General features: G+C 43.1%; 1 protein-coding gene across 5 annotated transcripts in view; it reads left to right on the top strand.

Moving 5' to 3' along the window:
• Positions 1-6,073: 6,073 nt before the first annotated feature.
• LOC135510647 (DENN domain-containing protein 4C-like) overlaps positions 6,074-24,423 on the top strand; it is a 74,779-nt gene continuing 56,429 nt past the window's right edge. For 4 of the 5 annotated variants that reach the window (XM_064931735.1, XM_064931734.1, XM_064931732.1 and 1 more), the window contains exon 1: positions 6,074-6,352. The gene's annotated coding sequence lies outside the window, so the exon portion shown is untranslated. Of the gene's footprint in view, positions 6,353-8,188; positions 8,559-24,423 lie in introns of those variants that run through there. The other variant, XM_064931733.1, reaches the window with a different exon arrangement.

The raw sequence follows: 24,423 nt of genomic DNA, 5'->3' as shown, positions 1-24,423 counted from the left end.
AGCACTCCATCACTCTCCTTGGTCAAATAGCCCTTACACAGCCTGGAGGTGTGTTGGGTCATTGTCCTGTTGAAAAACAAATGACAGTCCCACGAAGCCCAAACCAGATGAGATAGCACATCGCTGCAGAATGCTGTGGTAGCCATGCTGCTTAAGTGTGCCTTGAATTCCAAATAAATCATTGTCACCAGCAAAGCACCATAACCCCACCATGTTTTACGGTGGGAAATAAACATCCGGAGATCATCCGTTCACACACACGGCATCTCACAAAGACATGGCGGTTGGAATCAAAAATCTCAAATTTGGACTCATCAGACCAAAAGGACAAATTTCCACTGGTCTAATGTCCGTTGCTTGTGTTTCTTGGCCCAAGCAAATCTCTTCTTATTGATGTCCTTTAGTAATGATTTCTTTCCAGAAATTTGACTGATACATGCAGTCTCCTCTGAACAGTTAATGTTGATGTGTCTGTTACATTTATTTGTGCTGCAATTTCTGAGGCTGGTAACTAATGAACTTTTCCTCTGCAGCAGAGGTAACTCTGGGTCTTCTATTCCTGTGGCGGTCCTCATGAGAGCCAGTTTCTTCATCAGAGCCTGATGGTTTTTGCAACTGCACTTGAAGAAGCTTTTAAAGTTTGACATTGTCAGGATTAACTGGCCATGTCTAAAAGTATGGATAGACTGTCATTTCTCTTTGCTTATTTGAGCTGTTCTTGCCATAATATGGACTTGGTGTATTACCGTTACCCCCCCCCCCCCCAACAACAACTGTTTGGCTCAAAAACATTAAGTAGGAAAGAAATTCCACAAATTAACTTTTAACAAGGTACACCTGTTAATTGAACCGCATTCCAGGTGACTACCTCATGAAGCTGATTGAGAGAATGCCAAGAGTGTGCAACGCTGTCATGAAAGGTGGCTGCTTTGAAGAATCTAAAATGTCAAATACATTAAGATTTAACACTTTTTGGTTACATGATTTCGTATGTGTTATTTCATAGTTGTGATGTCTTCACTATTATTATGCAATGTGGAAAATAAAGAAAAACCCTTGAATGAGTTGGTGTTTCCAAACTTTTGGCTGGTACTCAATATGTTGCATCTGTAGCCAACTACTACTAGTTTATAAAGATAATGCACAACATTTCAGATAGAGGGCATAAGAAGCCCATGGAATATGTGGCCTACTACCAGTGCAAAAATAGCATGCACTACATTACAGATAAGAGGTCCATGGAAAAGGAGGAAGGTTCTCGTCATCTGAACGCCATTACTGTTCCCCGAGCAGCAGGATATTATGCTTGCAGCACGATGGTGCTTTCCCGAAGTTCAGCAAAGACATGCTTAACTTTGGGAATGTCGATTGTTTATTAAGTTTAAGTTTTTGAACTAGTGCAGTACGTGTTTTTCACAAAATTGCAACCACGTTTGAAGAAAGAAATGGATAATTTGACGTATTGTATTATTTATACCAGCATTTTTTTTTTTTACATTTTACAAACACTGGAATGTTGAAGGCTGTTGTGTAGGCGATCTTTAAAGAAATACACGTAATAAAATACATTTGCTATTGGAACTATTATGAGTCGGCAAAACTTAAATGTGCCTCTTATGCCGGGCAACGGGTTAAAGTTCGTGACTCCTTACTCCACCCACTCCATTCACTGCAGTCAGTGATGTAAAGTACTTAAATAAAAAATACTTTTAAGTACTACTTATGTATTTTGGGGGGTATCTGTACTTTACTATTTATATTTTTTGACAACTTTTACTTTCACGTCACTACATTCTTAAAGAAAATAATGTACCTTTTACCACATACATTTTGAGAGAATGTTGTTGAGATCATTGTTGAGATCAAGATATTTGCAGGTAGCATTTCCTTCATGAAAGATTCTATAATATCTCACACATCACTGTTTTGAAGCCAGTGTTGAAGCAATGGTTGTGTAGTCTGCCCTGTTTTCACTGCATCCAACTGTGAAATGACTTGCATACCGCCCCAACAGATCCTCAGATGATGAGATCTCTATTGTACTCCACACTGCCCTTTCCCACCTGGACAAAATGAACACCTATGTGAGAATGCTATTCATTGACTACAGCTCAGCGTTCAATGCCATAGTGGCCTCAAAGCTCCTCTCTATGCTAAGGACCCTGGGACTAAACACATCCCTCTGCAATGGGCCGCCCCCAGGTGGTAAGGGTTGGTAACAACACATCCGCCATACTGATCCTATCGGGGGCCCCTCAGGGGTGTGTGCTCAGTCCCCTCCTGTAGTCCACCAAGTCAGTCGTGAAGAAGGCACAACAAAGCCTATTCCACCTCAGGGGACTGAAAAGACTTAGCATGGGTCCTCAGATCCTCAAAAAGTTATACAGCTGCACCCTCGAGAGCTTACTGACTGGTTGCATCACTGCCTGGTATGGCAACTGCTCGGGCTCCGATCACAAGGCGCTACAGAGGGTAGTGTGTACAGCCCAATACATTACTGGGGCCAAGCTTCCTGCCATCCTAGACCTCTATACCAGGCGGTGTCAGAGGAAAGCCCTAAAAATTGTCAAAGACTCCAGCCACCCTAGTCATAGACTGTTCTCTCTGCTACCGCATGGCAAGCGGTCTAGTTCCAAAGTCTTCTTAACAGCTTCTACCCCAAGCCATAAGACTCCTGAACAGCTAACCAAATGGCTACCCAGACAATTTGCATTGCCACTCCCACCCGCTTTACACTGCTGCTACTCCCTGTTTATTATCTATGCATAGTCACTTTAACTCTACCTACATGTACATATAACCTAAATTACCTTGACGAACTTGTGCCCCCGCACATTGACTCTGTACCGGTAACCCCTGTATATAGCCTCCCTACTGTTATTTTACTGCTGTTCTTTAATTTTTAAATTTTTTAATTAAAAAAATATAAAAAATAAATCTTATCTATCTTTTACTTAACACTTATTATTCTTAAAACTGCATTTGTTGGTTATCCCCGAATGACAGATTACTGAGCTCAATCTGTAGGTCAACCTCTCATTGCCAACTGCTGGAAGATCAATAAAATAAGATGAGGATACAGGGTTTCGAATTACAGTGGTAACTTTTGACCTTACACAAGAAACATAAAGTACAAGAATATCTGGAGTGCGAGTCCAAATTTGTTTGTCTACTGAGTATTACTGCACATTTACTGAATGTGTGTGGTACTTCTCCCTTTGTAATAATTTGCTTGAAAAGGATGTCAAGCCTGCCTTTAATGTTTGGAAGTCAAATGCTAAACATTTACGTTTCTAATAAGACAAAGGCCAAGTAATAATCTTCTCACAAATTACAATTTGGAGAGATGGGCTATGATCCATGAATCAGTCCAAAACCTGTTTCCAAGAGGCAAACCTTTGGATTGATTGCGACCAACGTGGGTTTAAGACAATTGTTGGAAGGCTATGCATAATTGGGATGATATAAACCTATTGCAACATAATTGTACTAGGATACTACGTCGAAGATATTTTATTTGTCAGGCCAAGCGATTGATCTGATGCAACTTTTGGCACATGTCAATGCTGGCCTTGGGCTGATTTAAATGTGGAAAGGTCAAATCAAATCAAATCAAATTCTATTTGTCACATACACATGGTTAGCGGATGTTAATTAATGCGAGTGTAGCGAAATGCTTGTGCTTCTAGTTCCGACAATGCAGTAATAACCAACAAGTAATCTAACTAACAATTCCAAAACTAATTTCTTATACACAGGGGATAAAGAATATGTACATAAAGATATATGAATGAGTGATGGTACAGAGCAGCATAGGCAAGATACAGTAGATGGTATCGAGTACAGTATATACATATGAGATGAGTATGTAAACAAAGTGGCATAGTTAAAGTGGCTAGTGATACATGTTTTACATAAGGATGCAGTAGATGATATAGAGTACAGTATATACGGATACATATGAGATGAATACTATAGGGTATGTAAACATTATATTAGGTAGCATTGTTTAAAGTGGCTAGTGATATATTTTACATCATTTCCCATCAATTCTCATTATTAAAGTGGCTGGAGTTGAGACAGTGTGTTGGCAGCAGCCACTCAATGTTAGTGGTTGCTGTTTAACAGTCTGATGGTCTTGAGATAGAAGCTGTTTTTCAGTCTCTCGGTCCCAGCTTTGATGCACCTGTACTGACCTCGCCTTCTGGATGATAGCGGGGTGAACAGGCAGTGGCTCGGGTGGGTGTTGTCCTTGATGATCTTTATGGCCTTCCTGTAACATCGGGTGGTGTAGGTGTCCTGGAGGGCAGGTAGTTTGCCCCCGGTGATGCGTTGTGCAGACCTCACTACCCTCTGGAGAGCCTTACGGTTGTGGGCGGAGCAGTTGCCGTACCAGGCGGTGATACAGCCCGCCAGGATGCTCTCGATTGTGCATCTGTAGAAGTTTGTGAGTGCTTTTGGTGACAAGACGAATTTCTTCAGCCTCCTGAGGTTGAAGAGGTGCTGCTGCGCCTTCTTCACGATTCTGTCTGTGTGAGTGGACCAATTCAGTTTGTCTGTGATGTGTATGCCGAGGAACTTAAAACTTACTACCCTCTCCACTACTGTTCCATCGATGTGGATAAGGGGGTGTTCCCTCTGCTGTTTCCTGAAGTCCACAATCATCAACCTTAGTTTTGTTGACGTTGAGTGTGAGGTTATTTTCCTGACACCACACTCCGAGGGCCCTCACCTCCTCCCTGTAGGCCGTCTCGTCGTTGTTGGTAATCAAGCCTACCACTGTTGTGTCGTCCGCAAACTTGATGATTGAGTTGGAGGCGTGCGTGGCCGCACAGTCGTGGGTGAGCAGGGAGTACAGGAGAGGGCTCAGAACGCACCCTTGTGGGGCCCCAGTGTTGAGGATCAGCGGGGTGGAGATGTTGTTGCCTACCCTCACCACCTAGGGGCGGCCCGTCAGGAAGTCCAGTACCCAGTTGCACAGGGCGGGGTCGAGACCCAGGGTCTCGAGCTTGATGACGAGCTTGGAGGGTACTATGGTGTTAAATGCCGAGCTGTAGTCGATGAACAGCATTCTCACATAGGTATTCCTCTTGTCCAGATGGGTTAGGGCAGTGTGCAGTGTGGTTGAGATTGCATCGTCTGTGGACCTATTTGGGCGGTAAGCAAATTGGAGTGGGTCTAGGGTGTCAGGTAGGGTGGTGATATGGTCCTTGACTAGTCTCTCAAAGCACTTCATGATGACGGAAGTGAGTGCTACGGGGCGGTAGTCGTTTAGCTCAGTATGTCTAGAACACAGTGCTCATTCAAAACTAACCATATTCGGTTAGTAGAGATCCTACTGAGTATTTCACACCCCACTTTAGCTGAGACAGGTAGAAAAGTTATCTCTCTGCAAGCCAATATATATCCCATGTACAATATTGTACAGTGTATTGCATAGTGGGCTATTGACGGGGTGGAGAACGAAGTGCTGCTGGATATCTACGACACAGTTCCCCTCCAAAACTAACCATATTTGGTTAGTAGAGACCTCACTAAGTATTTCCCACTCCACTTTAACTGAGACAGCTAGAAACTTTTTCTCTCTTCAAGCCAATATGTATCTCATGTACAGTTTATTACAGTGTATTGCTTTCGAAGCTATAGAGAGGGTGGAGTGAAAAGCCATTAGCAGGCCATGGGACACAGTCCACCTCCAAAACTAACCATATTTGATTAGTGGAGACCCTACTGAGTATTTTCCACCCCACTTGAGCTGAGACAGGTAGAAAAGTTCTCTCTACAGCCCAGTCGTCTCAACACACCAGTGTCAACATTGCATTCCTTCATTATTGCTCTTTATGTTTTTAAAACACTATGTTTTTATTATTACTTATTGCATTTTCTTGTTGGCACAATGAAAGTGACCACTGATTAAAATGCATTATAATTTGTATGAGTTATCCACATTGCAAAGTTTTGAAATGCAGGCTTTTATTTTGAAGTTTTCCACATTACCATACGAATACGACGTCATTGTGTGTGCTGCTGGCAGAATACTGGTTTGAGCGCCAGTCATTATTCTCTGGGCGGTTCCATTCTGTCTCAAGCAGCGGTCTAAACAAACCAAGACTAGCCCACCAAAGTAGCTGACAAAACACGAACATGGCGCATGCTTGCACCGACAGCTCCCGATAAAACAGTGTCGCGAACAAGTGGGAAACAAAGTTTTCAGATATTATCGAAGTGCACCCACTTTGTGCCTTCAGTGGTGGATTTGGTCATGTAAAACACGAACGGAATAGCTCTAGCGGGTGAAAGCTGCAAGTTGCCTACATGACAACATTGTCTCTTATAGTGTTGTAAAGAGCTGGTAAGTATTGCAGCCTGCCTCTCTTGCTTGGGGAAACAAATCACGTTTTGGGGGGTTGGTTTAGGCGCTTTAAGTTTATCAATACATGTGGACGAAATGTTACTTTGTCATGACGCAGTTGAACGATATGATATTTTTTTAGACATTTCAAATTTTAAGTACTTTGCGTGAATATATTGCAAGAGCTGTGGTGGCATAGTAGTTTTTTACTGCGCAACAGTAAGACGGGCAGCGTAATTGTATTTCCCTGCGCAAACTTAACACATTTTGAGTCTCTTATTGAGAGTGGAATGTTTTGTTTTCAGACGCTGTCATGAGTGATCGGAAGTTGAAGTACTTTTAAGTCGTAGGCAAAGATGCAACAGTTGGAACATAATTCTTCCCCCGAACCCTGTAGTCGAGACCCTCATATACGATGACGGATCGGTTCTCTTGTACTCTTATCAAACGTTGCAGGTGTTTGGGTGTCAACACTCTCGAAAGACTATTTATTGTCAGGCAAAACCAGCGTTTTTCTTTTAAAATATCTATTGAAATACATATTGCTTTTTCAACATGAAATTCTTTCTCTCAAAGATCAAGTCTAACAATCAGACTGACTTGTAACCAACCTAGGGTATTTCCTTATTTTCTGCTAACAATGCTATATTCTCCACTGAATCTGACTGCCAAAATAATATGTATTTTTTTTTATGCTGTAAATGGAACTAAAAACAAACATGCAGAGCATTTGTAGTAGCCTAGTAATTCCAGAATAATCCTCTACTACATTATTCAAAGTGTGGGCCTTAGTGTGTTTACTAGACCTATATCCCCAATGACCTTTGTGACTGACTGTGTAATGTCTGCATTGTGTGACCCTGACTCCTTGCAGAGGACATGTGTTATTGCCACAGTCATAAACCCGCCTATTTCTAGATTCTCTCTAATTGAAGATTTTAAACCTAACCTTAGGTTAACCTTAACCACACTGCTAACCTTGTGCCTAATTGAATGTCTGTCTGAAGCTCTGTATAGGTTCCTGTCCATGTGCACTGTCTGTCACTGAGTGCAAGTCAAAGTGCTCACATATCTGTGGCTCAGCACTTGACTGATTGCCAGCAAGCAACTGAGGCGCTGCACTGACAATATGAATCAGTGTCATTCCTTACTTCCCACCTCCATGCGTCCTTCCAAGTGTGTGTTTGCCATGGCATCTCTGTGCCAGTCTGTGGCATCTGTCCCAGCAGGGCAAAAAGGATGGTATTTCACCACGGGTACTGTAGCCACATTTAGGTTTCCATTAGGGTAGCAAATATCAATGCAGTTTGTGACACAGTATTCCCTCACTCTTGTGAGGGAGGAACATGATCTGACTTGTCTCAGAGCATGGGAAATAACGCACTATGCAAAAATGTTTCAATCTATTCAGATTTGTAGCTTGCACATCTTTTCAGCCCAACCCCTGGAATGCACTGAAATGCTGCTTTCTCACAACAGACATGTACTAACTACATGTCTTTTGTGAGAAGTTGTGAGGGTGTTGGAGTACATTTTTCCCCATTTCAGTGTTCTAAACTGGGTTATGTGCCCCAGGTGGGTGTTTGTCTTTGGCTGCTTTTACACAAGCAGTCCAATTCAGATTGGGCTCAACGATTACCAGGCACCACTACTAGGCATTGTGGGTAGAGGAAAAGTAATAGTTCATTGGTACTGCAGCTACTTAGGTAGGACTTCACATGTGAAAGAGAAATATGACACCATTTATATACGTCACACAGTTTAGGTCCATAGTGTGAACAGGGGCAGAGTGCATTTTGCCATCTCATATGTGGGTAGTGGAAATAGAGATCGTGGATCGTTATTTGGGAAGCAGATGAGAAGTACAGTATGAATGACTTCAGTCTTATAATTGACTTATAGCAAGAGTTCATATGAGGGTATTTTGTTTTTAAAACAGGACGTGTGCACCTCACACACAGTCAGGAAGTAGTTTATAAATGGAGATAGTTCTCCAACTTTGCTAAAGCATGATAGAAAGAATCAGGGGACTTGTTCATTTCCTTTATGACTCGCATGTCTCTACTGTAGTCTTTGTCCTCAACTTTCAATGGATCTGGGACCATTTTGTCTATTGCTGTAGTTAGCGAGTGCAGTGAGTTTTTCCAGCTCCCTGTGGAAAGAATGCTTTTTGTCTGGCTGCCCGTCACACTCGAGGAAGGAGGCAGTGAGTCTTGTGACATTTCAGCTGAGCTTTCCTTCACCCCTCAGCTACCTCTGTCTGATTCCAAGGACCTGTACTTTATCTGTCAAGGACCACCACAAGCATTGTAATGGCAGCAGAGCCATTGTATAATAAATATTGCAATCAAGCTTTTTCCAAGACTATTTTGGCTGTTCTCTCTTCCCTCTCCTTTTCTATCTCATTTTCTCAGTCTCACACTCCCTCCTGCTGATAGTCGTCATAAGTCAGACAGATGGCCAAGATGTTTTTTTTTCCCTCGCTCCCTCGTCTATCTGCTGATAGTCATATGTCAGGCAGATGGTCAATAGGACGAGCCTTGTATTTATTCTGTAGCTCCTACAGCCAACACACAGCCTTCACAGGCAGCAGATGACGTCACACACCACAGCGCAAATCCTTTATCAGACTTGTATGTAAAGCATGTCTGCTGTTGGATATGTTGGGGGAATGTGTTTGACATTACGTGAAAGTTAAACAAAAACGTGGCAGTGCTATATTTCACAGTGCTAGACTTTCAGTTGTAAACAAAGCTGTCCTAGAATGTCACACAGAGCAAGAATCCTACTTTTGGGTGCGGTTGTGATGCCGGTTGGACGTACTGCCAAATTCTTTAAAAATGACAGAGGCGGCTTATGGTAGAGAAATGAACATTAAATTCTCTGGCAACAGCTCTGGTGGACATTTCTGCAGTCAGCATGCCTATTGCGTGTTCCCTCAACATTTGAGACATCGTGGCGTTGTGTTGTGACAAAACAAGGTGCACATGTGTAATGATCATGCTGTTTAATCAGTTTCTTGATATGCCACACCTGTGAGGTGGATGGATCATCTTGGCAAAGGAGTACTGCTCACCAACAGGGATGTAAACCAAATTTGTACAGAACATTTGAGAGAAATACGCTTTTTGTCTGTATGGAACATTTCTGAGTTCTTTTATTTCAGCTCATGAAACATGGGGACAACAATTTACATGTTGCGTTTATATTTTTGTTTAGTATAATTTGGTCTCCTGAGAAATTAAGCTAATTGATTGCACGGAAATTGACAATTTGAATATATAGGATTCATATAATATTCTAGTTGATCGCCAAACAGATCTGTTAACCCAACGATAAAGTCTTGTTTCTATTTTAGTTTTATTTTTCTAGCGCTGTTGACGGTAGGTGCACCCGACTCAGCTGCCCTGGAGTTTTCAGATTTTTAACCATTTCATGTGTCTGAAGGTGCAAACTCTGCCTTCCCCGTCAGTCCCGGAGAGCAAATCAAGTGCACTATAGGCCTACCGCTGGTCAATCGCATGGCTCAGGTTACCGTGTCTGCAGTAACGTAGTAGGTGTAAAAGAAAGCTACAGCAAAGTTGATGCTGTGAGATTTCTAAACTTTTAAAACCATGACTAGAAAGGCTGTCAACGAATACAACGAAGAGCTGCTGGTTTTATGAGTAAGTTCATGTTTAATTTCTTACACAATTTCAACACTTATATATAAGCCATAAAATGCACATTCTTCCTCCTTCCACTTGCGCTACAACCAGCACTACAGCTGTAATGAATGAGTAGGACAGTGTATCGATATGCTAGCGTTGGTTGTTGTTATTAGCGGCGTGGGTCTTTTTTAATGTCGAGGGATATGTCACTTTCTGTGTTTATAGGAGTAACAACATGATTTTGTGCGTGAGGCAGAAATAATGTGGTGCAACTCGAGTTTCGCCATCTCTGGAACACAGTGTCCCTTTTTGGTCAGTGTCAGCGGAGGAAATGGAGAGCGGAGGGGAGATGAGAGGTGGGCCCTCAGTCTGCTGCTCTCTCCTTCCACTGAGACCGACCATCGGATGCAGGCACCATCAGCCCATTAAAATTTAAAGCAAATTATTCACTAACCTGGATTCACCTGCTCAGTCCAGTCAAATGGCCAATTTGGGTGCAATTAATTAGCTTAATTTCTGAGATCAAATTAGATTTCAACAAAATATTTCAGAACAATCTGTGATGGTGGTCGTCATGGCTTGATGAAATAATATGGAATGACCCAGCCATTTGTCATTCAAATGACCCTCCTATTTAGTCAGTGGACCAACCCCATGTCAGTGTCACTCAGACCCTGTTCACAAAGTCCTTTTGACTCCAACTGGCAGTCTGCATGTCTTCTCCTTCTATAGCTGGTAGTGAAGGGAGAACTACACTTGGAAAGCCACAAATAGGCATTGAAACATTGTGCTCTTGCATACTAATTTGTGCACTGTGTTGTAGCCTATTGGATTGAACTTGTGCTGATGATCTGTGTTTTTGTGCTCTTATGCCTGCCTGAGATGCAACATGAAATTGCTTTGGCCTTGGAAAAACTCATCACTTTTGACACACCTTTTCATCGAATTGGTGCGTGGGAGGTTTACGACTTGTGGTGCATAGAATGGATTTTTCTGCCGCCTTCTCTCTCGACTGTTGCATATGCTCTGTCTGTTGAAACAGACAATGCTCTGGTGTGAAATCTGACAATTTACTAGGACCTGGGATCTTTCCTGTTTCTTGAATGAATATTTAGCAATTTGACATGATCATACACAGAAATCAACCATGGCTGTTGTAGGCCTATGTTTCACTGTATGTTCGTGAATTGCGGTATTACAGGAGAAGACTGTCTTATCATCATTGTTCATGTCAGTGGTAGGTTACAGGCTATCTTTTTTAGACTGAATGACATATTTCGCTGCGACTCTCTTGCTTTGTCGCACACGTCAGAAATATTGACTATTGACCCATCCGACTGATATGAAAAGGTGTCTGTTCGTCAGTCATTGCGGGGAAAGTCCTGTCATATTTCCCCTCTCTCTGTCAAGAACTAGAAAGATGTGAACCACTCGTAATTCAGTGAAGACTATGCTTATTTTCCAGGTTGGCTAAGTTAATGCATTAGCCTAGCCAACCTGAGCTGTGCAATATATTAGTCTTGATGCACTTGGTTACCCAGAGCAGGGAAAAAAATCAGGAGTTCAATCAGACTTCTGTCAACAGGTTGCCTGCACTTAAGAACAGGTGGTCCTGGACTGCGTTTAATCGCTCTTTGCCCAGTCGTGGATTTTCTCTCGTCTTGTTTGCCCATTCTGCTGGATGGCCGCATCATTTCTTCCATTTGCGTAGACAGGTTTGTTTTCCATTTTTGCTGCAAATTGCAGATGATGAGGCCTTCTGGCAAAGTGTTATAATAAGCTAATATATATTTTCCCCTTGAACTGTGCACATCGGTGACATTTTGCGGGTTGCTGCCTAATGTGTCTGGGAAAGGATTTGCAGTTCAGGGGTGGGATCTGTGTTTTTGTAATCATGACGTTCTTCTCAGTTCTGATTGACAAGTAATAACGTGGTAAACAAAATACATTGCTGATTGCCTCATTGACTGGAATGAGTAGGCTTGGGGATAGGCTTCAGTGTTGTTGGCCTAGCTCTCACTGAGTGGGGAATGTCTTGTGCATACTGAAATGTCTCAATGCATGTATCCCCCCCTGTTATTTACTTTACTCTTAACCCAAAACTGATGTAGTGAGATGTCCTCTTCAGCATAGGAAAAGTTGAAACATCTTCTCACAATACACTGTTTTGATTCATTAACAACACATTGTTTTGGTAATTACAAACAGCAGTTGGAATCACTCACACACACCCCTGCCTCTGCTCTGCTGGAATAATTGAGCCCTGTCTGAACAGACTCGAGGTTGTCTGCTGTCAATGACCACACGCGCATGCACACACGCATGCAGACTTACACACACACACACACACACACACACACACACACACACACACACACACACACACACACACACACACACCATGGTTTCCGTTAGCCAGTAATAGCCCCCCCCCCCCCAATTAAAAAAAAAATATAAAGCCAATAAATGAAACTACTGCTGTCCAATTGACCGGGAGAAAGAATCCCATTGCAAAGTGATGCTTTTTAGCCTGTTCATTGGTGGAAATACCAGCCGATGGAAATACATTTGACCGGTCATGCTTCTATGTTAATTTGTGGAATTAAATTGGTGAGTGTGTATTAGTCATTATGTTCAACCCATTTGCATAGCATACATATACAGAGCTTATGAGTGGGAAAATTGGTCAGATAGTGTGAAGCTGCTCAAACAGCTCATTTGTTGGTTCTGGTGTGAAACGTGCTTTTATAAGCCCAATCATTGCATAACACGCGATTGCATTTTTAAAATTGTTAAAACATTTTTGATGGCCACAATTTAAAAAGCTACTATTTGTATTAATTAAAGTGCGCTTCACATTCGCCATTCAAGTGCATAAAGACAACGGTAGGCAGGCTTCAGCACATCACACACCACTTTGCAATGAGCTGGAGGCATTATGCATTTTGAAAACTTATACTTAATTGTTTGAAACCAAAACATTTTACTTCATTATGAGACGTCTTACCTTGCTTCAAAGTAAAATCTGACCATAGAAATGTTAAGGCAATTATTTTAGACTTCAATATACTAATTAAACCAGTAGCCTATTTCTCTCATGCTCTTAATGGTTTTCAAATAAACTTTCTTTCATTGTCCAGCAGCGAAATGCATAATTCTAGTCATGTTAGCAACCCATGCTAGTTGTATCTTTAGACCTCCCCTATTTATACATTTCTAACGGATATTTTCATCTCTGTCACATGAAACCGTTCGCGTTTGACTACTGTGGTTGCATTATGGAATGAATGTTTGCTTACTTAAAATGTGAAGAAATAATAGTTCATAAACATTAAGCAAAACATTCTGATCTCTTGCATCAGCCTCATTATTAAAAGTAAATAAAAAATGTTATGAAGCCTAGTAGTTGTATGAATTTGGGATCTATATTCCCACAACTGTCCCAGAGTTTGGAATAGGAATTTCTTTCTTGCACAGAACATGCTGACCAATAGATTGTCAACTTTTCTACTATGAGGGATATTCGTTTGACATAAGCTAGTGATTTTGCCGTTCGTTACTCGTCTGGCTGGCTGAGGAAAAGGAAATGTGGCAGTAATTCCAACGAGGGTGCCGATAGACATCTGGCTCCCAAGCAACTCTGCCCTATTTAAAAAAATTAATTAAAAAAAGTTATTTCCCACATTTATTAGCTCAGATAATTTTTAGTATTATTGCATACAGCCGGAAAAACCTTTTAGATATCAGAGCAGCGGTACCTAACCAGCATTTCGACCAGAAATACAACTTTCCTGAATTGGATCCTTTGTCCGTACCCTCCTAGGCAGATCCACTTATTCCAAAGCCTGCTTCAAAACACCACCAGCAGAGAAGAGGTATTCGGAGTGGACTTTTAGTCTGACTCAGTAGGTGTGCAAACCATCCACCGCTTCAAACGTCAGTACAGAGACAAAGTGGAGTCGCAATTCAACGGCTCAGTCATAAGACGTATGTGGCAGGGACTCCAGACAGTCACGGATTATAAAGGGAAAACCAGCCATGACGTCTTGCTACCGGACAAGCTAAACACCTTTGTCCGCATCAAGGACTGTGAGCCTTCGTTCTCCGTGGCCGATATGAGTATGACATTTAAGTGCGTTAACCCTCGCAAGGCTGCCGGCCCAGACGGCATCCCTAGCCGCGTCCTCAGAGCATGTGCAGACCAGCTGGCTGGTGTGTTTACGGACATGTTCAATCTCTCCCTATCCCATTCTGCTGTCCCCACATGCTTCAAGATGGCCACCATTGTTCCTGTACCCAAGAAAGTGAAGGGAACTGAACTAAATGACTATCGCCCCATAGCACTCAATTCTGTCATCATGAATTGCTTTGAGAGGCTAGTTAAGGATCATATAACCTCCACCTTACCCGGCACCCTCGACCCTCTGCAATTTGCATACCATCGCACTGCACACTGCCCTATCCCGTCTGGACAAGAAGAATACCTATGTAAGAATGCTGTTCATCAGATGTTGGCGCAGCCTTCAACTCCATAGTACCCTCCAAACTCATCACTAAGCTCGAAGCCCTGGCTCTGAACCCCGTCCTGTGCAACTGGGTCCTGAACTTCCTAACGACCATCCCCAGGTGGTGAAGGTCGGCAACAACACCTCCACTATGCTGATCCTCAACACAGGGGCCTCACAAGGATGCGAGCTCAACCCCCTCCTGTACTCCCTGTTCAACTATGACTGCGTGGCCGCACACGTCTCCAACTCAATTCATATATTTTTGCAGATGATGCAACAGCGATAGGCCTGAGTACCAACAACGACGAGACAACCTACAGGGAAGAGGTGAGGGCCCTGGCGGAGTGGTGCCAGGAAAACATCTCCCTCAATGTCATCAAAACAAAGCAGCTGATCGTGGTTTTTAGGAGACAGCAGAGGGAGCACCCCATCCACACCGATGGGGCCGAAGTGGAGGAGCTATTAAAAAGCTTGAAGTTCCTCAGCATACACATCACTGACCAATCTGAAAGAGTCTACCCACACAGACAGTGTGGTGAAGAAGGCGCAACAGGAGGCTGAAGAAATTTGGCTTGGCCCCTAAGACCGTCACAAACGTTTACAGCCTGTTCGTGGCTGTATCACCACCTGGTACAGCAACTGCACTGTCCACAACCAGAGGACTCCAGAGAGTGGTGTGGTCTCCCCAACGCATCACCGGAGGCAAACTACCTGCCCTCCAGGATACCTACAGCACCCGATGTCACAGGAAGGACAAAAAGATGATCAACAACATCAACCACTCAAGCCGCGGCCTGTTCACCCCGCTACCACCCAGGAGGTGAGGTCAGTACAGGTGCATCAAAGCTGGGACCGAGAGACTGAAAAACAGTACCCTGCCTTGAACTTCAGTCTTTCACTAGCCGACTACCCTGCACCTTAGAAGCATGTCCTTAGAAGCTGGCCCTATGTTCATAGACATGGAACACTGGTCACCTTAATAATGTTTACATACTGTTTTACTCACTTAATTTGCGTATATACTGTATTCTAGAGAAGCCAGCAGCTCCATAAGAGAAAGACCACCATGGTTGGCACAGTTAGAAAGAACAGGCCTGTGCTCCCCCCTGCACTCCTCACAACAAGGGGGAAAGAGGCCTTCTCATCAAAGTTTTGACTTCACCACCACTCTAGTTTCTTACCTCCCAAAGAGGAATAAGAATGTGGTCCTCCCTAAGCACACTGCACAAAATGGCTGAGATTTAGTGATTGTGAGGGCAGGAAGCCAGCCATCATCCTGGACTACAACCACAACAAAGGAGGCGTGGACAACCTGGGCAAGGTGATTGGAACTTACAGCTGCAGGATGATGACTGCCTGCTGACCCCTGTTCATCTTTTATAACATCTTTTTATTTCATTGATGTGTCCTCATACAATGCCTTCGTGATATGGAACAAGATCAACCCTACTTGGATGCCTGATAAGCGGAACAAGAGGAGGGTGTTCCTGGAGCAGCTGGGAAAGCCACTTGTAACACCACACAATCAAAGAAGGGAGCGCCTCCCCCGCACTGCAGCCTCTGCAACGCTTGTGGAAGCTATCTTGTCCTTATCCACCTGAGGCGAGGATATGACAATTCTGCCCCCAAAGGACTGTAAAACAAATACTATATGCTGCACATGTGATAAATACATCTGCAAAGTCCATGCACACACACTTGCATACTGTCCTACATGTGCTAATTAGAGTTGATTGATTGATTTTCTTCACATTTTTGTTTTTGTTTTGTATATATTATATTATTGTTGTTCTTTATACACCTTGTGGGTGGGGGCAATGGTTCAAAAAATGGGAGAAGACTAGTATTTTGTAGTTGAAATTCTCATTGTATAGTATATAAGAATATTTCACTATGTTGCCAAAAAAGTTTAAGACTGTCATTGTTTCCCTTCAATAAAATGCATTCAAAACTACTTTCTGCACATTTCTGCTACTTTCTTAGTCTATAGAAGTGCAATCTCTTGGGAAACAATTCATGTTTACACCTATGCAGTACCCTTTTAGCAATAATAATATACATCTACTTTAGTAAAGAGAACAATTATGACAGATGTGTTGTAATAAAAATGAGTGATGTCCACTGATTTAAATGCGTTCTTTCTGCATTGTGAAGAAGGAAAACACACATATTCACGAAGTTTGTGATGAATTACTGGTTGTTTCTTCATGCAAAATAAATTTGGGGTTTAAAATTCAATGAAGCTGCTTTATTTTGATGGTTTAGTGAAGGTGGATCATTTGTGACCCATAGGACAAAGGGAGTATACAGAATGTTGAGACGACACAAGGATTAACTAGGCAAGTCAGTTAATAACAAATTATTATTTACAATGACGGCCTACCCCGGCCAAACCTTGGACAACGCTGGGCAAATTGTGCACCGCCCCATGGGACTCCCAATCACGGCTGGATGTGATGCAGCCTGGATTCAAACCAGGGACCACAGTGTACATAAACTATTCTATCCTGCGTATTCTTCAGATATACTACATATTCTATCCATATATGGTCCATCGGACTGACAGCGTGATTCCTTCAGCGACAGGGCCGTCCTCTGACACTGCCGAGTATCGATGTCCTGGATGGCAGGGAACCAGTGATGTGCTGGGCCGTATGCACTACCCTCTGTAGCACCTTGCGGTCGGATGCCAAGCAGTTGCCATACCAAGTGTTGATGCAGCCAGTCAAGATGCTCTCAATGGTGCCGCTTTAGAACTTTTTGAGTATCTGAGGGCCCATGCCACATTTTCAGCCTCCTGAGGGGAATGGTTGTGACCTCTTCATGACTGTTGGTGTCTGTGAACCGTGATGGATCCTTAGTGATGTGGACACCGAGGAACTTGAAGCTCTCGACCCACTCCACAACAGCCCAGTTGATGTGAATGGGGGCGTGCTAGGCCCTCCATTTCCTGTAGTCCACGATCAGCCCCTTTTTGTCTTGCTGACGTTGAGGGAGAGGTTGTTGTCCCATCACCACACTGCCAGGTCTCTGACCTCCCTTTAGGCTGTCTCGTCATCGGTGATCAGGCGTTGGAGTTATGCGTGGTCATGGGTGAACAAGGAATACAGGAGGTGACTAAGCACACACCCCTGAGGGGCCCCCGTGTTGAGGGCCAGCATGGTGGATGTGTTGTTACCCCACACACACTTTTGCCATCTGAATCCAATCAGGCAGAAGGGTTTTCAGCAATTCCTCCCCCCCCCCCCCCCCATTAAAAGCCTGATTCCTCCTCCAGACGAGAACACACCGTTTTCCTGTTCTTCTTTTCAAATGGGGGTTTTGTTGCCGCCTTATCCCGGCTCTGTGCCGCAGACACCATACTGTGATGACAGGTCGCAGGGCCACTTTTGCCGTGGGCTCTGGAGACGACAGCCATGGAGTGGTACTTTAGAGAGACATGGGCACCGCACTTATGAGGTGTAAGTCCAATCTGTCACCAGATTGATGAAAGGGGCCACATACCAGACGTTTTGAGCTGGCTTTACATAATATGCAGTTGTATATGAAAGTCTTCCAAAGGATATTCCATTTAAAAATCAATATAACGATTCCTAAAGCTATGAGGATGAGACAAAAACACACATTGTGCTTCTCTTTCCAGAATGGAGGTTAGAATTGTCAGAGCGATATTTAAGTGATTGGTCATGATATTGTTTGCTTATAGTACTGTAAAAGGGAAGGAGGTGGCTTACTAAATTGTGTGGTGTAGGTTTTCAAGGCAGTAATTTAGATCGGTGAACATAAGACATGTTATAGGTTCATGTTATTGTAACGTATTCAAAGGTTCTTAAACATTTGTCGAGAGAAATATCTGTGCTTTGGTAGGAAAACTGTCAGTCTTTTCTGTGATATGCTCATATGTCTCTCTGTATGACAGTGTTGTGTGTGTCACTCACTGCCATTGCCATTCTCCTCAGACAAGTTGGTCCCCAGTCTCCAATGAATGGAGCTTCATGACAGGGCCTCTGCTCTGCTGGAATAATTGAGACAGGCTTGTCAGAACAGACACTGTCTGCTGTCCATGATCACAGACACACACAGAAGACCCATCCCGCCCCCCACAAGACCTAGCGTCCAGGGTCTGTTGTGTGACAGGAATGAGATGACTGACTGTAGAGGAGACCATTGGGGAGGGAGTTGGGGGTGTTTCACTTCGTACAGTTCATGCTGAAGAGTGAACCACTCTATAACCCTATAGATATTTGCCCCTATAGCTTATTTGCTTGATTTATGTGGATCTTGCTTATAAGTGTGCTTGGGAGAGACTATAGAGTACTGTTCAAATTGGACGATAGCTTGGCACAATGTGTGTGTGTGGTGAGGGTTCCTAGAAGAGCCCTCCTCTGCCTGAGAGCCGTTGGACTGGCGTTACTGGCTTTTGTCAGGTTTTCAAGTTGAGACCAGCACCACAGCCAAGAAACATGCCCTGTATTACACAGGCATAGAGGGGCCTGGCCTCTTCCCTGTGAATGGAATGACTCAATTGAGAGTAAAATGTAATGAGTGAGGAATTGGCCAGCATGCCTCCCCCCTGTTGACTAACGGCCAAAGCCAAGGGGAACTTCTGCCATATTGCTTACAGCAGGGCCATGTTCATAAGGGCACAGTGTAGTGAAATGTTCAGGTAGTGCATCATCCATTTAAATTCTCTTCCCCCCCTATATTCGGTAGGGCACAAAACATTTGAAACAAAAACAAGTGTTTCTTTAGCCCAGGTTGTCTCTCCCTTTTTTTCCCTGTCCGTTTTCTTCTGTTTGGTGTAAATACGACACGACACTGGTGAACGTTGGGTGAAACAAGACTGGTTAGACTAGTGTTGGCACTTTCTATAGGCCTCTGTTGCTCATTCACACAGCCATCCTAGTGGAGACGGTGCTTAAATGAATGCAGAAAATTGCAAATCAAAACTTTTCTACCACAGCGACTGTCATTTTTTAAAGCCTATTTGATTCGGAGTTCGGACATTTTAAAGTTTGTATTTGAACTATTTCTAAAATGCATACATCCATTTTTTTTCTGATCTCAATTCACTCAGGTGTAAGAGGGAGGCTTGCGCTACTGGTGCTGGCACATGCGCAGATCAAATACACAGCTGGAATGCTGATTAAGCTGGTAACGTCCTAATAATTCGAAAGATTGCTCAGAGAACCGGGTTTTAATGGGCGTATGCTTACTTCGATTTAAGATAAACAAGAGTAAAGTGTTTACATGACTAATGCCATACTCGGCCTACTGCCACAATCAGTTTAATATTGAATTATTAGTGTGCATGTAAACGTACTCCCTGTGACACCCAAGTAGTTCAGCTCTGCCCCAGAGTTACACGGGGACAAACTGTTCTGTTTCATAACCTTTTTAGTGACCCGGGTCCCAGTTAAAACATTAGGAAAGACTAGCACAATGGACATTTCACAGACCAGTTCAATTGGCCTTTAATATTATTTAAACTGTGCTTGATAATGCTCTTGTTGTACGAGGATGTATTTTTATGACCCTACCTGCCCACGCCTGAGGCCTGTAGTGGTTTTAGAGTCCATGTTTTGTCTAAACACATTTATTGCTGAGTCATTTATGTTGATGTCAGATTGTAAAACGGTTAGTTCTGGCTACGCAATCTGATTGGCCGATGCCCCTTTCATGTTCCCTGTAGTCTACAGGGCCGCTATCCTCACAAGACAAGATGGCCGAAACGTGAAAGGAGCACATGCCAGCTTCTGTTTACAATGTCCTCAAAGGCTTTTAATTTTAATCCCCTCTTCTCCCAAAGTACTGGCGCGCACAGTTTATGGCTAAGAATATTTTTTTTATTCGCTTTCTGAATGTTTAAGGTGTACTTTAAAAACGACCCTTACCCGCTTTTATTTACTGTTATTTACTGTCTTCATTGAACTGTTTTGTAGGCCACAGAGTTCGCGTAGGCATACATTCTCCACGTGATGCCCTTTAAAGAACCACACCGGATCGATTTCCTGCGGGGACTCACCCCTTCCCAGATAGAATAACAACACGACTGGCATGGGGGCTGCCTGCATTGTTCGGGGCTGGGTTGCCATGGCAGCGTTAGTGTTTGTGTACATTGCACAGTCTGTCCACAAAGAGAATACGTTGTGCTTGTCTTCTATTTTACTAGTGTGTGTTCGTGTTCAGGGTAGCCTAAATATAGGAAACACACACATCCTCTACCCAGTGTGTGTGCGCATGTGGCCTACAAATGTAGGATCTTAATTTGATCACCCTGTTGCAGGAGAACTTTCTCCGGGATGCTGGCCTTCTAGGCGGAGTTGTAAAGACTGGCCAATAAAAAAAGGAAAGATTAAGATGGGCAAAAGAACACAGACACTGAACAGAGGAACTCTGCCTAGAAGGCCAGCATCCCGGAGTCGCCTCTTCACTGTTGACGTTGAGACTGGTGTTTTGCGGGTACTATTTAATGAAGCTGCCTGTTGAGGACTTGTGAGGTGTCTGTTTCTCAAACTAGACACTCTAATGTACTTGTCCTTTTGCTCAGTTGTGCACCGGGGCCTTCCACTCCTCTTTCTATTCTGGTTACAGCCAGTTTGTGCTGTTCTGTGAAGGGAGTAGTACACAGCGTTGTACAAGATCTTCAGTTTCTTGGCAATTTCTCAAATGGAATAACCTTAATTTCTCATAAGAATAGACTGACGAGAAGAAAAGAAGAAAAGTATTTATTTCTGGCCATTTTGAGCCTGTAATCGAACCCACACATGCTGACGCTCCAGATACTCAACTCGTCTAAAGAAGGCCAGTTTTATTGCTTCTTTAATCAGAACAATAGTTTTCAGCTGTGCTAACATAATTGCAAAAGGGTTTTCTAATGATCAATTAGCCTTTTATAATGATAAACTTGGATTAGCTAACACAACGTGCCATTGGAACATAGGAGTGATTGTTGCTGATAGGTGTTGAGGCCCATTATGTAGATCTTCCATTAAAAATCAGCTGTTTCCAGCTACAATAGTCATTTACACTGTATTTCTGATAAAATGTTAATGGGTAAAAAAAGGCCTTTCTTTCAAGAACAAGGCAATTTCTAAGTGACCTCAAACTTTTGAACGGTACTATATATAATATATATTCTCTCTCATATATTTAATTTGACCATTTTCACCGTCTGGAGGAATGTGATCTGGGCCTCTGTGCCATTAGGACAGCCATTAGTGAGGCTTGGCCTGGTGAATTAGGTGATTGGCAGGCAGCTGATATCACCTTACTTTCACTGAGTTGTTCTCTCTCAAGCTTGACACCTTGACTTTTTCCTCACGTCTCCCTACATCACACTGACCGTGTTGTGTGGGGTGCGTACATGCGCATTTGTTTTGTTGGGGGTCCATTTCGAAGTATAGGTGCAGGTGTTCAACAGGTAATCCACTATGCTGCAGAATTTCAAGCGACTGGGTTGGTTGAGAGTGCTGTTGTCAGGGAAACGTCAATGGAGCCAAACACTTTGCCAGTACCGTGTGCTGAATACGAAGCCGCGATGATGCTGCTTCTGTTTCAATGAACTCAAGTCCCATCTTTAGCTAAGGGGGAACAGAGGAATCATCATCCAAACCAGGCAGTATTATGAAGGGGGACATTTCCTCTCATTTGAATTCCATTCAAGGTTGTGTTTGATATGAGATTCTGTGTGCATGAGTTTACATACTCATAATGTAGTTTTATATAGGCCTATTTGTTGTGGTTGTAGGAGAGTTAGTTGGGTGTAAAAAGGATGATGAAGTGTGATTATTTTTTCCTAATGGTGGGCTGATGGGACTAATGGGCTACTATTCTGAATATTGGGATATGTTTTGTCTGAGCCTTACCAAGTACTAACGGTACATAACACGATGGGGGCGACAAAACGACGGAAGCCTCTACTTTTCAATGGAGGGAAGGGAAGTGGGCGGGGTGACCGTTGGGCTTTTCGAGCCTGTGGAAACGTGAACGGGGGAGACCTAAATTGTGGAAAGCTGAACTTTATGCAAATACTCTGAAATGTCACGGTGCTATTGACAAATCGAAGCACGCTATAGCTTCCAGACCCTACTGGATTGGCTGTTGATATTTAGCAGTACCTTGCTAGCACCCAAATGAGGGCGAGGCTAGGGTGGTGAGGCAAAATGCAAGTGCTAGTTAACAGGGCCGGTAACAGCATTGGCAGGATTGTGGGTTGGCAGGACTTGTACAGTGTTTGTTTGTAGATCTCTGTTTCTGTTTGCGTTTTGTCTTGTGGATCCTTTCATTACCAACCGCGTGTGTGTTTATTTATGTGAAAGATCAGGCATCTGTGCCCAGTGCCAGGAAGCTGACATGGCCATAGCATGACCGTGAGTCATACCCACCACCACTCTGTGATAACAGTTTGCTCCTGACTCCTACTGGCACCATTTCAGCTTGAGAATAATGGTCTCTGTTTGTTACAGAGTGTTCTACCATTAAGTATCCAAAGAAGAAGAAAAAATGCTTTTTGTACGCAGGCTAGTGTGGGACTTGGTCTTCAATAATCCAGTGAGATTGTAAATGTATGGCTTGAGTAGATCATTGTATTCAACAGCTAGGCAATATGATTTGTTACAGTGGATTTTACTGGCCTACTTATGACATTGTGTCCATAGTCCATCAATATGTATGTTTTAATTCTCACATGGCACTTAGCAAGCTGCATTAAAAGACAATGCAGCTCAGCCTCGTTTAGCTATTGGTAATTCAATGCATGATTTAGATATGGTACCAAGATGCATAAATAACTCACTCCCAGTTGTGTGAAAAATATGTTATTGATGACATCAGCCACTTAAGTTGGGTGTTTTGTTTGGACTGCTGCAAATACCCATTAATTGAACAGTATGAACCTAAGCCTTCATCCTTAATCGTGTGAGCGTGCATGCCAGATGACACAATTCAAATGTCACACTGGCTCTTCGATTACCTGTGCAAGCATGTTGACTCTGAAGTCTTAACTCTTCATGACATCTGAAATATATGAGGTGGGAGTAGCTTTTTCAAAACCTTGAGCTGTAAGGTATCTATACACTGAGTGTACAAAACATTAAGAAAACCTTCCTTATATGAGTTGCCCTCAGAACAGCCTCAATTCGTCGGTGCATGGACTCTACAAGGTGTCGAAAGCGTTCCGGAGGTAGGCTGGCCCATGTTATTCAAAGGCACAAACATTTTCTCTTTCCCATTCGCACTCTGAATGGCACATACACAATCAGCCTCAATTGTCTCAAGGCCTAGAAATCCTTCTTTAACCTGTCTTCTCTTCATCTACACTGATTTGAAGTAGATTTACCAAGTGCCATCAATAAGGGATCATAGCTTTCACCTGGTCAGTCTATGTCATGGAAAGAGCAGGTGTTCATAATGTTTTGTACACTCAGTGTACACCACTTACAGACCAGGGTTGTTTACTTCAGAGTTCTGATGCGAAACGTCTGATTCGGCTTTGAGAGAGCCAGACCCCTCTATGCATTAAAGACTAACAAAACAAGTTGTTTTCCAGTCACAAGTCCACTAACCACCGCCAGACAAACACATTCTCTGTGCCATAAGAGCATTGATCTAGAACACATTTAATGGTGTGCTTTATTACACGGCAAAAAGTCTATTAAGAATGAAAGCTAGCTCTGACGGTTAACTGTGAGGTGTAACCATGGATACGATTTAAATATCTGCAGAAAGTAGTACCAACAGTGGCTTGTCTCCTGTCTGCTATAGTGCACTGCATAGCATACTAAGGACTCTGTTCAATCAAACTAACTCACTATCTGGATGGTGAAGGGGTCCGGACAAACGCCATTATTTTTGTGGTATGAGAATGCACGGCCAGATTCACTTGGATGAGAACTCTGTTTACTGCTCAAAG

The sequence above is a fragment of the Oncorhynchus masou genome, chromosome 23, assembly GCF_036934945.1.
Source record: "Oncorhynchus masou masou isolate Uvic2021 chromosome 23, UVic_Omas_1.1, whole genome shotgun sequence".
NCBI classification, from domain to species: Eukaryota; Metazoa; Chordata; class Actinopteri; order Salmoniformes; family Salmonidae; genus Oncorhynchus; species Oncorhynchus masou.
This window is presented reverse-complemented; position numbering and strand designations above follow the sequence as displayed.